The sequence below is a fragment of the Nycticebus coucang genome, chromosome 1, assembly GCF_027406575.1.
Source record: "Nycticebus coucang isolate mNycCou1 chromosome 1, mNycCou1.pri, whole genome shotgun sequence".
Classification (NCBI taxonomy): domain Eukaryota; kingdom Metazoa; phylum Chordata; class Mammalia; order Primates; family Lorisidae; genus Nycticebus; species Nycticebus coucang.
This window is the reverse complement of record NC_069780.1, coordinates 183,407,599-183,417,935: the sequence shown is the minus strand read 5'-3', so window position 1 is coordinate 183,417,935 and position 10,337 is coordinate 183,407,599. Positions and strand designations below refer to the sequence as shown.

At 37.7% G+C, this 10,337-nt stretch overlaps 1 non-coding gene across 1 annotated transcript; it reads left to right on the top strand.

Annotated features, from left to right (window-relative positions):
* Positions 1-751: 751 nt before the first annotated feature.
* Positions 752-886, top strand: LOC128593178 (small nucleolar RNA SNORA36 family). The gene has a single exon (XR_008382274.1). It is a non-coding gene; the product is annotated as a small nucleolar RNA SNORA36 family (small nucleolar RNA).
* The last annotated feature ends 9,451 nt before the right edge of the window (positions 887-10,337 follow it).

The following is a 10,337-nucleotide window of genomic DNA, read 5'->3' as shown; positions in this document are numbered from 1 at the left end:
TACCAAATAACACAGACCAGATGAAAGTGGCATTGTACTGAATAATAGCACAACAGCATCTGGAATGTTTTCTCCATTTTGGTAGGCTCATTTTAGGGTGGAGAGAGCTTAAACTGAAGAAGTCCAGAAAAAATATGATAGAATTTTTATGAAGCAGTGTGTGTTCTATGTATTTTGCACCAACTCTATGATATGCAGCTAATGATTCTACACTATGGGAAATCAGGAAATGTGCTGTTTATCTTTCTTCATTTGGCAATTCCTGGTACTATTCCCGAATGGTGGAGTATGGCATTTCAGACTTTGAATACCCATTATCTTGCATTTCTTTCCAGTCTAGAATACAGCAGTGTTAGATTTGCAAAGGATTAAACCAATTCATAGAAATTCCCCAGTAGTAATCCTATAACATTAAACCCAGACTCATGAGAGAGCTAGAAATGTCTTCCTGTTTCAAAGACAAGGGCATGGAACATCTAAAACAGGGCAAAAAAGGGAAGTGCATATTATTTATTTTTTTAATTGGCAAATAATAATTGTACAGAGTGTCCACAAAGTTTTTGTGCAATTCACAATGTAAAATTATTTTAAATTGCACATGAATGTTAGGGACATTCTATAATTATTTGCAGGGTACAATGTGATGTTTTGATATATGTCTATACTATGGGATGATTACATTAAGCTGATTAATGTGTCTATCACCTCATTAGTTACCATATTTTGCAGTGACATTTAAAATCTACCATTTTTCCAAAGTGTTGAGTTCAGTTCAGGGTAGCTTCCCTGCACTGATAATTAAACTTTGGAACATTTAAACTGGCTGCGGGAAATGATTGAGTAGAAAATATTACTCTCTTTACTCATTTTTCCCTAGCCTACAAAAAAAAAAAAAAAAAACTACCATTTTAGTAATTTTGGAATATACAAATTATTAATAGACCTCATTCTGTGAAATAGGTCATTAAAACCTTATTCTTCTCGTCTAGCTGAAACTTTGTACCCTTACATCAACATCTCTCCTTCCTTTACCTCACCCCCAGTCTAGACAACAGCAGAGAAACAAATAATGTTATAGTAATTGCCAGAGACCTCAACACCCCACTGAAAGAGCTGGACAAATTATTATAACAGAAAAGCAGCAAAGAAGCAAGGGATTTAAATGGACCTCTAGAACAAGTAGACTAACAGATATTTATAAAACCTACAAAATATAGATTCTACTCATCAACACATAGGACACCTTCCAAGACTGATTCTATCTTAGGCCACAAAACATAGGCCACAAGTCTCAGCAAATTCCAAAAAACTGAAATCACACTATGTATCTGCTTAGACCACAGTGGAATAAAACTAGAAACCAATTCCCACAGAAACACTCAAATGTACACAAAGTCTTGCAAATTAAACAACTTACTGCTAAATGATCCTCATGTCAATGATGAAATTAAGATGGAAATCAAAAGATTTCTTGAACTTAATGACAAAAGGGATATAAGCTATCAAAATGGATGATATACAGTAAAATAAGTCCTAAGTGGGTTCATAGCCTTCAATGCCTACATCGAAAACACAGAAATATCACAAATCAACAACCTAATATCACATCTCAAAGAACTGGAAAGAAACCAAACCTAAACTTATCAGAAGAAATGAAATAACAAATCTCAGAGCAGAACTAAACAAGATGGAAACCATAAAAATAATACAAAGGATCAATGAAATAAAAAGTTGGTTTTTTAAAAAGATAAACAAAATCAATAGACTTTTAGGCAGATTAACTAGAAAGAGAAGAGAAAGGACTCAAATAAGCTCAACCAGAAGGAAAAAAGGCAACATTAAAATTGATACCATAGAAATACTGAATATTACATATAATTCATTTGTGACTACTGTGAAAACCTGTATGCACATACCTAGAAAATTTAGAGGAAATGGATAAATTCCTGAAAACATACAACCTGAAAACAGACCAATAATGAGCAGCAAGATTGAAGCAGTAAGAAAAATCCCCTCCCCCCCCAAAAAAAATACCAGACTCAGATGGATGGATTTATAGCCAAATTCTCCTAGACCTACAAAGAACTGGTACCTATCCTACAGAAATTATTCCTTAATTTTGAGAAGGAGGGAATCCTCCCTAACTCATTCTATGAAGCCAGAATCACATTAATACCAAAGCCAGAAAAGGATATAACAAAAGAAGAAAACTATAGACTAAGATCCCTTATAAACATAGATGTAAAAATCCTCAACAAAATACTAGCAAACAGAGAACACAGTACATGAAAAAGATACTTTACTATGATGAAGTGTATTTTATCCCAGGGAAGCAAGGATGTATGAACATATGCAAATCAATAAACAACGATTCACCACATGAACAACAGAAACAAAACAAAGACAATATGATCATCTCAATAGATGCATAAGAGCATTTGATAAAATGCAATATTTCGTGATAAAAACCTTCAACAAAGTAGGCACAGAAGGAATATACCTCAATATTATAAAAGCCGTAGATGACAAACCCACACCAAACATTATACTAAAAGCTGAAAGCATTCCCCCCTAAGAACTGGAACAAGACAAGGGTACCCATCGCCACCATTTCTATTCAACATAGTGCTAGAAGTCCTAGTCAGAGCAGTCAGGCAAAAGAGAAAAATATAGGGCATCCAAATTGGGAATAGAGGAGGCCAAACTCTCCCTGTTCATTGATGATATGATCTTGCGCATACCTAGAAAACTCTAAAGACTCCAGCAAGAGATTTTTAGAATTAATAAATTCAGCAAAGTATCAGGTTACAAAACCAATGTAAGCAATTTTTAATGTTAATAACAAGCAAACTGAGAGTCAAATGAAGTACTCAATAACATTTATAATAGTAACTAAGAAAATATTTAACCAAGGAAATGAAAGATCTCTACAATGAGAACTATGAAACACTGATGAAAGAAATCACAGATGACACAAACAAATTGAAAAATATCTTATGTTCACTTAGAAATTTTACAATTGGACATCATTAAAATGTCCATACTATCCAAAGTGATGTCATATTTCACAGATCTGGAAAAAAAAAATTCTACATTTCATTTGGAACCAAAAAATAGACCAAATGGCCAAAACAATCTTAAGCAAAAATAAAAAATCTGGAGACGTTACATTATCAGACTTCAAACTATACTACAAGTCTATAGTAACAAAAACAGCATGGTACTGGTATAAAAGTAGAGACATAGACCAAAGGAACAGAATAGAGAATCCAGAAATAAAACCATCTGCCTACAACCAGCTGATCTTTGACAATTAGACAACAACATACACTGGGGAAAAGAAGCCCTATTCAATAAATGGTGGTGGGAAAACTGAATAGCCACACTTAGAAGAATGAAACAGCACTCCTATCTCTATCCCTACACAAAAACTAATTCAAGATGGAATAAATATATAGCAATTCACTCATTCAACAGACATTTAGTGAGTACTTTATTATGTACAAAATAGTATTCTAGATGTCAGAGATAAAATAGTGTAAAAACTGACAAAAATGCTTGCCATCAAGTCTATGTTCTGGTAACTTGTGTTTCCACAGCTTTATCATAGATAGAAAAATATTCAGTGAACATAGTATATTCTAGAACAGGGGTCAGAGGTCACCAAACCTTTTCTGTAAAAAGACAGATAATAAATATACTTGGCTTGTGGGCCATCCTTTTAACTCACCCCTGAGGTTAAGCAAACATTGGAATACAGAGCAAATGCCTCTAAACAGCTCCTGAGAATCAGCCAGCCACAAAAGAGACATGTGCTGTACAATCTCCTATCGCTACATGGGTTTGCTCACTTCTACACATTCAGTTCTTTCCAGCCTTATGAATCCTCCTCATAAAAGATAAGCCCTTTTAGGGTGGCATCTGTGGCTCAGTAAATAGGGCTCTGGCCCCATATACCAAGGGTGTGGCAGGTTCGAACCTGACCCCAAACTGCAAAAAAAAAAAAAAAAAAAAAATAGCTGGGCATCGTGGCAGGTGCCTGTAGTCCCAGCTACTCAGGAGGTTGAGGCCAGAGAATTGCCTAAGCCCAAGAGCTGGAGGTTGCCATGAGCTGTGATGTCACAGCACTCTACCAATGGTGACAGAATGAGACTCTGTCTCTAAAAAAAAAAAAAAAAAGATAAGCCTTTTCAGCCTCACCTTTGAAACACTTAGACATTTTACAATTGGACATTCTCCATATTGCAATAATCTCCCTACCCAATTGCAATAATTTTTTTTTTAAAGAAAGTCTGTTCTTATCTGAATCCAGGTTTGGTTTTTATTTGTCAGGTTGCTGAGTTAATAAGATCGATTAGAAAGCTTGCTTTCTCAACCCTCAGCTGCAACCTCCACATCTCACTGACACATCAAAGGATTTTCTGAAATGTGGAAGGGAAGAACCTACTCCAAAGAAACTCAGAAAAACTATAAAAAGAAATGAAAATATGCCAAAAGTTATCTTTTGCTCAATGTTATAGATGTTAATAATGTACCTTATTGAGTTGTATGCAACAACATTTTTGTATAGTATTATGGTGGCAGTTAAGTTTCAGTATCATTTTAAAACCCATTTTTTAAAGAAAAAGTAATTGCCTATTTCAAGTGTAGACATGAGGAGCTCTTTAAAGTCAAAAATTGTTACAGCTTTTCAAATTAAAATTAAAAGTATATATACCCAGAAGACCAAAAATCACATCATAACAAAGATATTTGTACCAGAATGTTTATTGCAGCCCAATTCATAATTGCTAAGTCGTGGAAAAAGCCCAAGTGCCCATCGATCCATGAATGGATTAATAAATTGTGGTATATGTACACCATGGAATATTATGCAGCCTTAAAGAAAGATGAAGACTTTACCTCTTTCATGTTTACATGCGTGGAGCTGGAACATATTCTTCTTAGTAAAGTATCTCAAGAATGGAAGAAAAAGTATCCAATGTACTCCGCCCTACTATGAAACTAATTTATGGCTTTCATATGAAAGCTATAACCCAGTTATAGGGGGAAAGGGAGGGGAGGGAGGGGGAGGTGGCCTGAGGGAGGGTGATTGGTGGGATTACACCTGTGGTGCATCTTACAAGGGTACATGTGAAACTTAGTAAATGTAGAATGTAAATGTCTTAACACAATAACTAAGAAAATTCCAGGAAGGCTATGTTAACCAGTGTGATGAAAATGTGTCAAATGGTCTATAAACCAGTGTAGGGTGCCCCATGATCACATTAATGTACACAGCTATGATTTAATAATAATTAAAAAAAGAATTAAAAGCTATAATTCTTTGTAAGCATCCTATAGGTTTTAATTTTTCTTTTTCAGTTTTTGGCCAGGGCTGGGTTTGAACCTGCCACCTCCAGCATATGGGGCTGGCGCCCTACTCCTTTGAGCCACAGCCACCTCAGGTTTTAATTTTTAATAAGGTAAGTGTTGATAGCTTATACCTGAAAACAAACAAATGGGTTCTTCAATAAATTTTCAGAATAAAGTGTTCTTGAGGTCATAAAAGTGAGAGTAAACCACTGTTGTAGACAAAATTCAGGTTAATTGTCCCTCATCCTCATTGGTTGACTTTCTGATATGACCCCATTAGGCGCCATTCCCCAGGTGGGCTCCAGGAGGTGCTAACAGCCTAGATTTGCATGCTTCTAGTTTAGGGATCCGGTTGTTAGCTACCAGAGGAATTTGACCAAAATTGGCTTGTTTCTTCCTTGAGTCCATCACATGGACATTGTGAAGCTTTTGCCCATTTTTTTTTCCAATTTTAGATTATTTTTTTAATTTCATTACTCTTTTTTCCCCTAATTTTGGTCTGTCTTTATTCTTTTATTTCTCTCAATTTTTATTTATATTTTTTTAAAAAAATTTTTCTAATTCTCTCGTTGCTCTTTCCATTTTTTCCCTCATTTTTCTTTTTAGACTTTTTCTCTTTCTTTATTTTTTAATTTTTTCTCATTCTTTGTTTTCCCCATTTTACTCCTGATTTGTCATTTTCTTTACTTTTCTTCTCTCCCTCTGTCATTTTATTTTATTCTTTTTTTTTCTTCTTCATGGCAAGTGTTCTGGGCACGTCCCTGAGGGTAGCTCTGAGATGTCTGTGCTGAAGATGGCTGCACAGCTAGTCCCTGCCACCTCCCCAGATCACTCAGGATCTGGGTAATCTTGGGGTCTTGGGCAGATTACCCCTTTCGGTTTGGGCAAATTGGGTCAATTTTGGAACAGTGATGGAAGAACCCATTTTTTCTGCAATGAGTGCGGTCACAGCGGCTTCCACTCTGGACAGCTGTGACAGGTGCAGGGCCAGCAGGATGAACCATAAGGCTTGACTCCAGCCTCTACCCCTGGCCACTAGAGGCCTCTGGCTATATCCTAGGCAAAGTCACCTTCAAGTTTGTCTCCAAACAATCTGTCCTGCAAACGTAGAAAGCAAAGACCAAGTGCAGATGCTCAGCCTCCCCTGGTGAGCAGCGGAGATAACCACGGGAAGGTAGATTTCCCAGAGGCCAGCCCACACTCCTTAAACTTTCAGTGAGGACCAACAACTATGTACTCCACAAAACACAGAGAAATGACACAAGATTCATGGATTGTGCTGACAGCCACACAGGCAGCCTGCAAGAAACATGGCCCCAGCTGAGCACGAGAAAGTGCGTGAGCCTGGCACGCAGATGTTGCACTGTCCAGGCATCTTGGTGGATCTCTAGCACACCCCTGGTCTCCAAAATCATTGCTTCCAAATCAACCAAGCAGCTGCCGGGAGCCAGGGGAGACAGCCAGGGCAGAGACAGGCCCAAACGTGCTGCATCTCTTCCTGGCCCTTCTGAGATTTTTCTTCTGTGTGTAGGGAGCAGGAGATGGGTCTCTGCCCTGCACAGTCACCCATGTCCAGAAATTCTCCCCCTTCTCGCCTACAGGAGGAAGCACAGGGAGGGGAGGGATGGGCAGGGCTCCCGTGCATAGATTATGTTGTCTAAACGAAGACATTGTTTATTGCAAAAATAAAAAGAAGAAAGAGGGAAGGGAGGAAAGAAGGATACATTAAAACATTAAGATGCAGCTTTAACATTTGGATGTGTGACATGGTGTTTTGGTAGAGAGGTGAGCTGAAGATAAAATTGGAAGGCTCCAGTGTTTAAAGCTGTGTTGACTTAGAGAAGAGGGGAAAGGAAGAAGAGAGCCTAGACAGTTTACTCGGGAATTCTAACATTTGATGATGAGGAAAAGGACAAGGATGCTGAAAGTGACAGAGCAGAAAAGCAGGAAGAAAATTAGGAGTGTGGTGTCCACAGAGTCTGACTGGGAGAGGGACACAGAAGGGGCTTGAGGGATCAAAGGATAAAGGGAGGAGAGGGCCCTCCCTTTGTTTTATAAGGAGAAAGGAAGATTTGTCTAAATCAGGGGTCAGCACACTTGTAAAGGCCAGAGAGTAAATATTTGAAGCTTTCCGGGTCGTATGGTCGCTGCCATGACACCCCTGTTAGAACAGGAGAGCAGACAGTAAGTCCACCAGTCGGCGTGGCTGGGTGCCAAGAAGACTTCATTTATAGGGCCTGAAATTTAAATTTCATAGAATTTTCATGTGTTATGAAATGCTACTCATCTGTTCTTTTTAGTTAGTAAAAAGTATAAAAACTATTATAAGTTGATGGGCTGTACAAAAACAGGCTCAAGGGTGTAGTTTGCTGGGTTCTGGTCTGGATGCTGGAAGGAATGTAGAAAGGTTTGTAAAAACCTTTGTGTGGGGGGGTTAGGGGCTCAGGACACTGTGTCCTGCTCACAGATGTCTCATTAATGAAATGTGAGGTAAAGTCTTCAGCTGCTGTAAGGGGAGGCTTAAATTGCCAAAGGCAGAGAATTCTGGAGCAGATGAAGCTGGTTTACGGGAATAGCAGTGTGTAGAGCAGAGTGGGATAAAGGCATGACTGTCACCCACCAGGGAAGAGCAAGGGTCCACAGACTCTGACATATAAGCTGAGTCTTCAAGGATGATCAGTGATGGTTAATTATTTTAGAAGTGAGCAGCAGTGTTAAAGTACGAAGACACAAAGAAGTGATGACATGTCACAATGTGGCCATTTTCAAGTGACAATAATCATATCCAGTCATTTTTTTAAGTAAATTGCCTTTGAATGATACTAAAACAGAGATCGACTGTAGTGTAAATGTCCAGACATCCCCAAACAGGCCAGTGGGCTGCTGTGCACTCACATCTGGTCAGCATCTGGAGTACACACAGGAGAAAATCCATCATAGTTGCTCAGCATGTTAAACTCTGGTGTAGCCGAGGAAGCTGACGTTCATTTCAGTTTGGGCAAATTGGGTCAATTTTGGAACAGGGTCTATACAGAAGGCTTTAAAAAGCAAGTCATACTTACGGTTTCTGTGGAGTCTATTGTAAACTCCTAGAGTATGACTCCACCTTAAAGCCAGCTCAGCCTTCATACCTTCTGAAACGCTGCAAAAAATAAATAAATAAATAAATAATAAGGTGAACTTTTATGTGAGCAGAGTTGACATTTCAGAGTAGAGATTCACAATTCTGGCTTTTTATTTATATTCCATTTCAGGATACTGTGATGGTAGATTATAAGATATCTTTTGGAAATATCCAATTGGGTTCATTTTTAGTTGTAAAAGAAATGCATGCCTTTTAAAGGAGATTGTTTTTAGGTAACATATGTGTTTTGCAATGTGAAAAAAAAAAAAATAGAATCATTTAGAGTGATGAGTGTAGAATTGTCCTTGCCTTGGAACCTCAGATCAAAATCAATCCTGGGGTCCTACCTGGAGTTTGTGAGTTTTCCCTGAAGAAAGATCAATTATTGTCTTGTCCTTACAATAAACTGTTTTTTTAAAACAGGTAAGACTAATAATAGCTGCAGGGTTTGTAGGATTCTAACTCCAAAATGTCTAAAATAAACCAATTAAAGTTTACACAGGTTGTGGATGCCAGATGCCTCTGAGTGGCCGATGGGAAGGGACTGGATGTAACAGGCAGATTAGGGTTCCTGAGACTGGATGGGCATAGAAACTGGTAACTAGAATTAGTCTAGAGATACTCACATTCTCCCTTGTGACCCCTTTCACCAACTGTTTGAGCAAAAGAGAGAGATCTTTTACCTTTCTATAAACTTTGTTTTAGCATTATTGAATATTAAAATAAATAAAGCAAACTAAAATAATGACATCGGATTTTTTCTATGAATAACAGATGCTGATGCTGAATCCAAAGAGCTCAGCTTCCTTTCCCCAGGAGGATGGGGTGAGAGGATCACATAGCCTGAAAATAGGAATTCTTATGTCCTAAACTGGTTTAAACTTCTGGATAGATGGCTTCCTCATGAACAAATCCAATAGAATTTTGACAAATGTCTTTGTTTTACATCTTCATAACACTGAAACATTTAGAATAGCTTTGTGCTCGTCTTAATTTCTGGCAAAGCATAACTGGTTTGGCTAAAGAGTTATGTTGGAGGGCATTGGCAAGTTCGTATGTATAGGATTTGCCTTTTAGCCCAAGCTAAATAAAAAGTCAGACAATTATGGTTTTGGAGTTCTCTTCCAGGAGGCAAATCAATATTTTTTTAAAGGCAACATGGAGGCTCTAGTTATTAAAAGATTTGTTCAAGAACATTCATATTCCATAACCTCATGTCAGAAAAATTCAAGCAGCGAGACATCTAAAGAGTGGGTTTTTGTCAGTTTTACCCCTATTCCTTGTTAGCACTTCATAAAAAGTGAGACTCCAAATATCCTTTGGCCTTCTTACGTTGACTGTAAACTCTGGCTTCCAGTGGTTTTTCTCTTTAGATGAGTTCTCATTTATAATTTTTTTCTTTTCTGTATTCAAAAATATTTGAGACCTACTTTCACTGTAAGATACATCATTCATCTTCAGAAATAAAAGGATGATGGAGTGATATAGTGCATAAAGCCAAACAGTCACAATACTTTTTTGATTATTTTTTACAGATCACACACGCATATTGATACTATACATTTCCCTGATTTGGTAACCATAATACCAAGATGCATTACGTTTTATTTCAAGGGCCAAAAAGCTCAATTTGTTACAAAATAAGGTTTTGCTCATCTGGAGGAAAGAGATAGCTTAAAGCTATATCAAAAACAGCACTTCTTGGATTTAGAGGTAGCAACAGCTAGAATGTGAACAGGGAGATGGGGCTGAAATGCCCTTACAGGCTATAACTTAATACTTACACAGAGCAAGAGTATCCAACCTGCAGCCCACTGGCCACATCCTAATTTTTTGAGGATATTTTTTGCTTACTTGT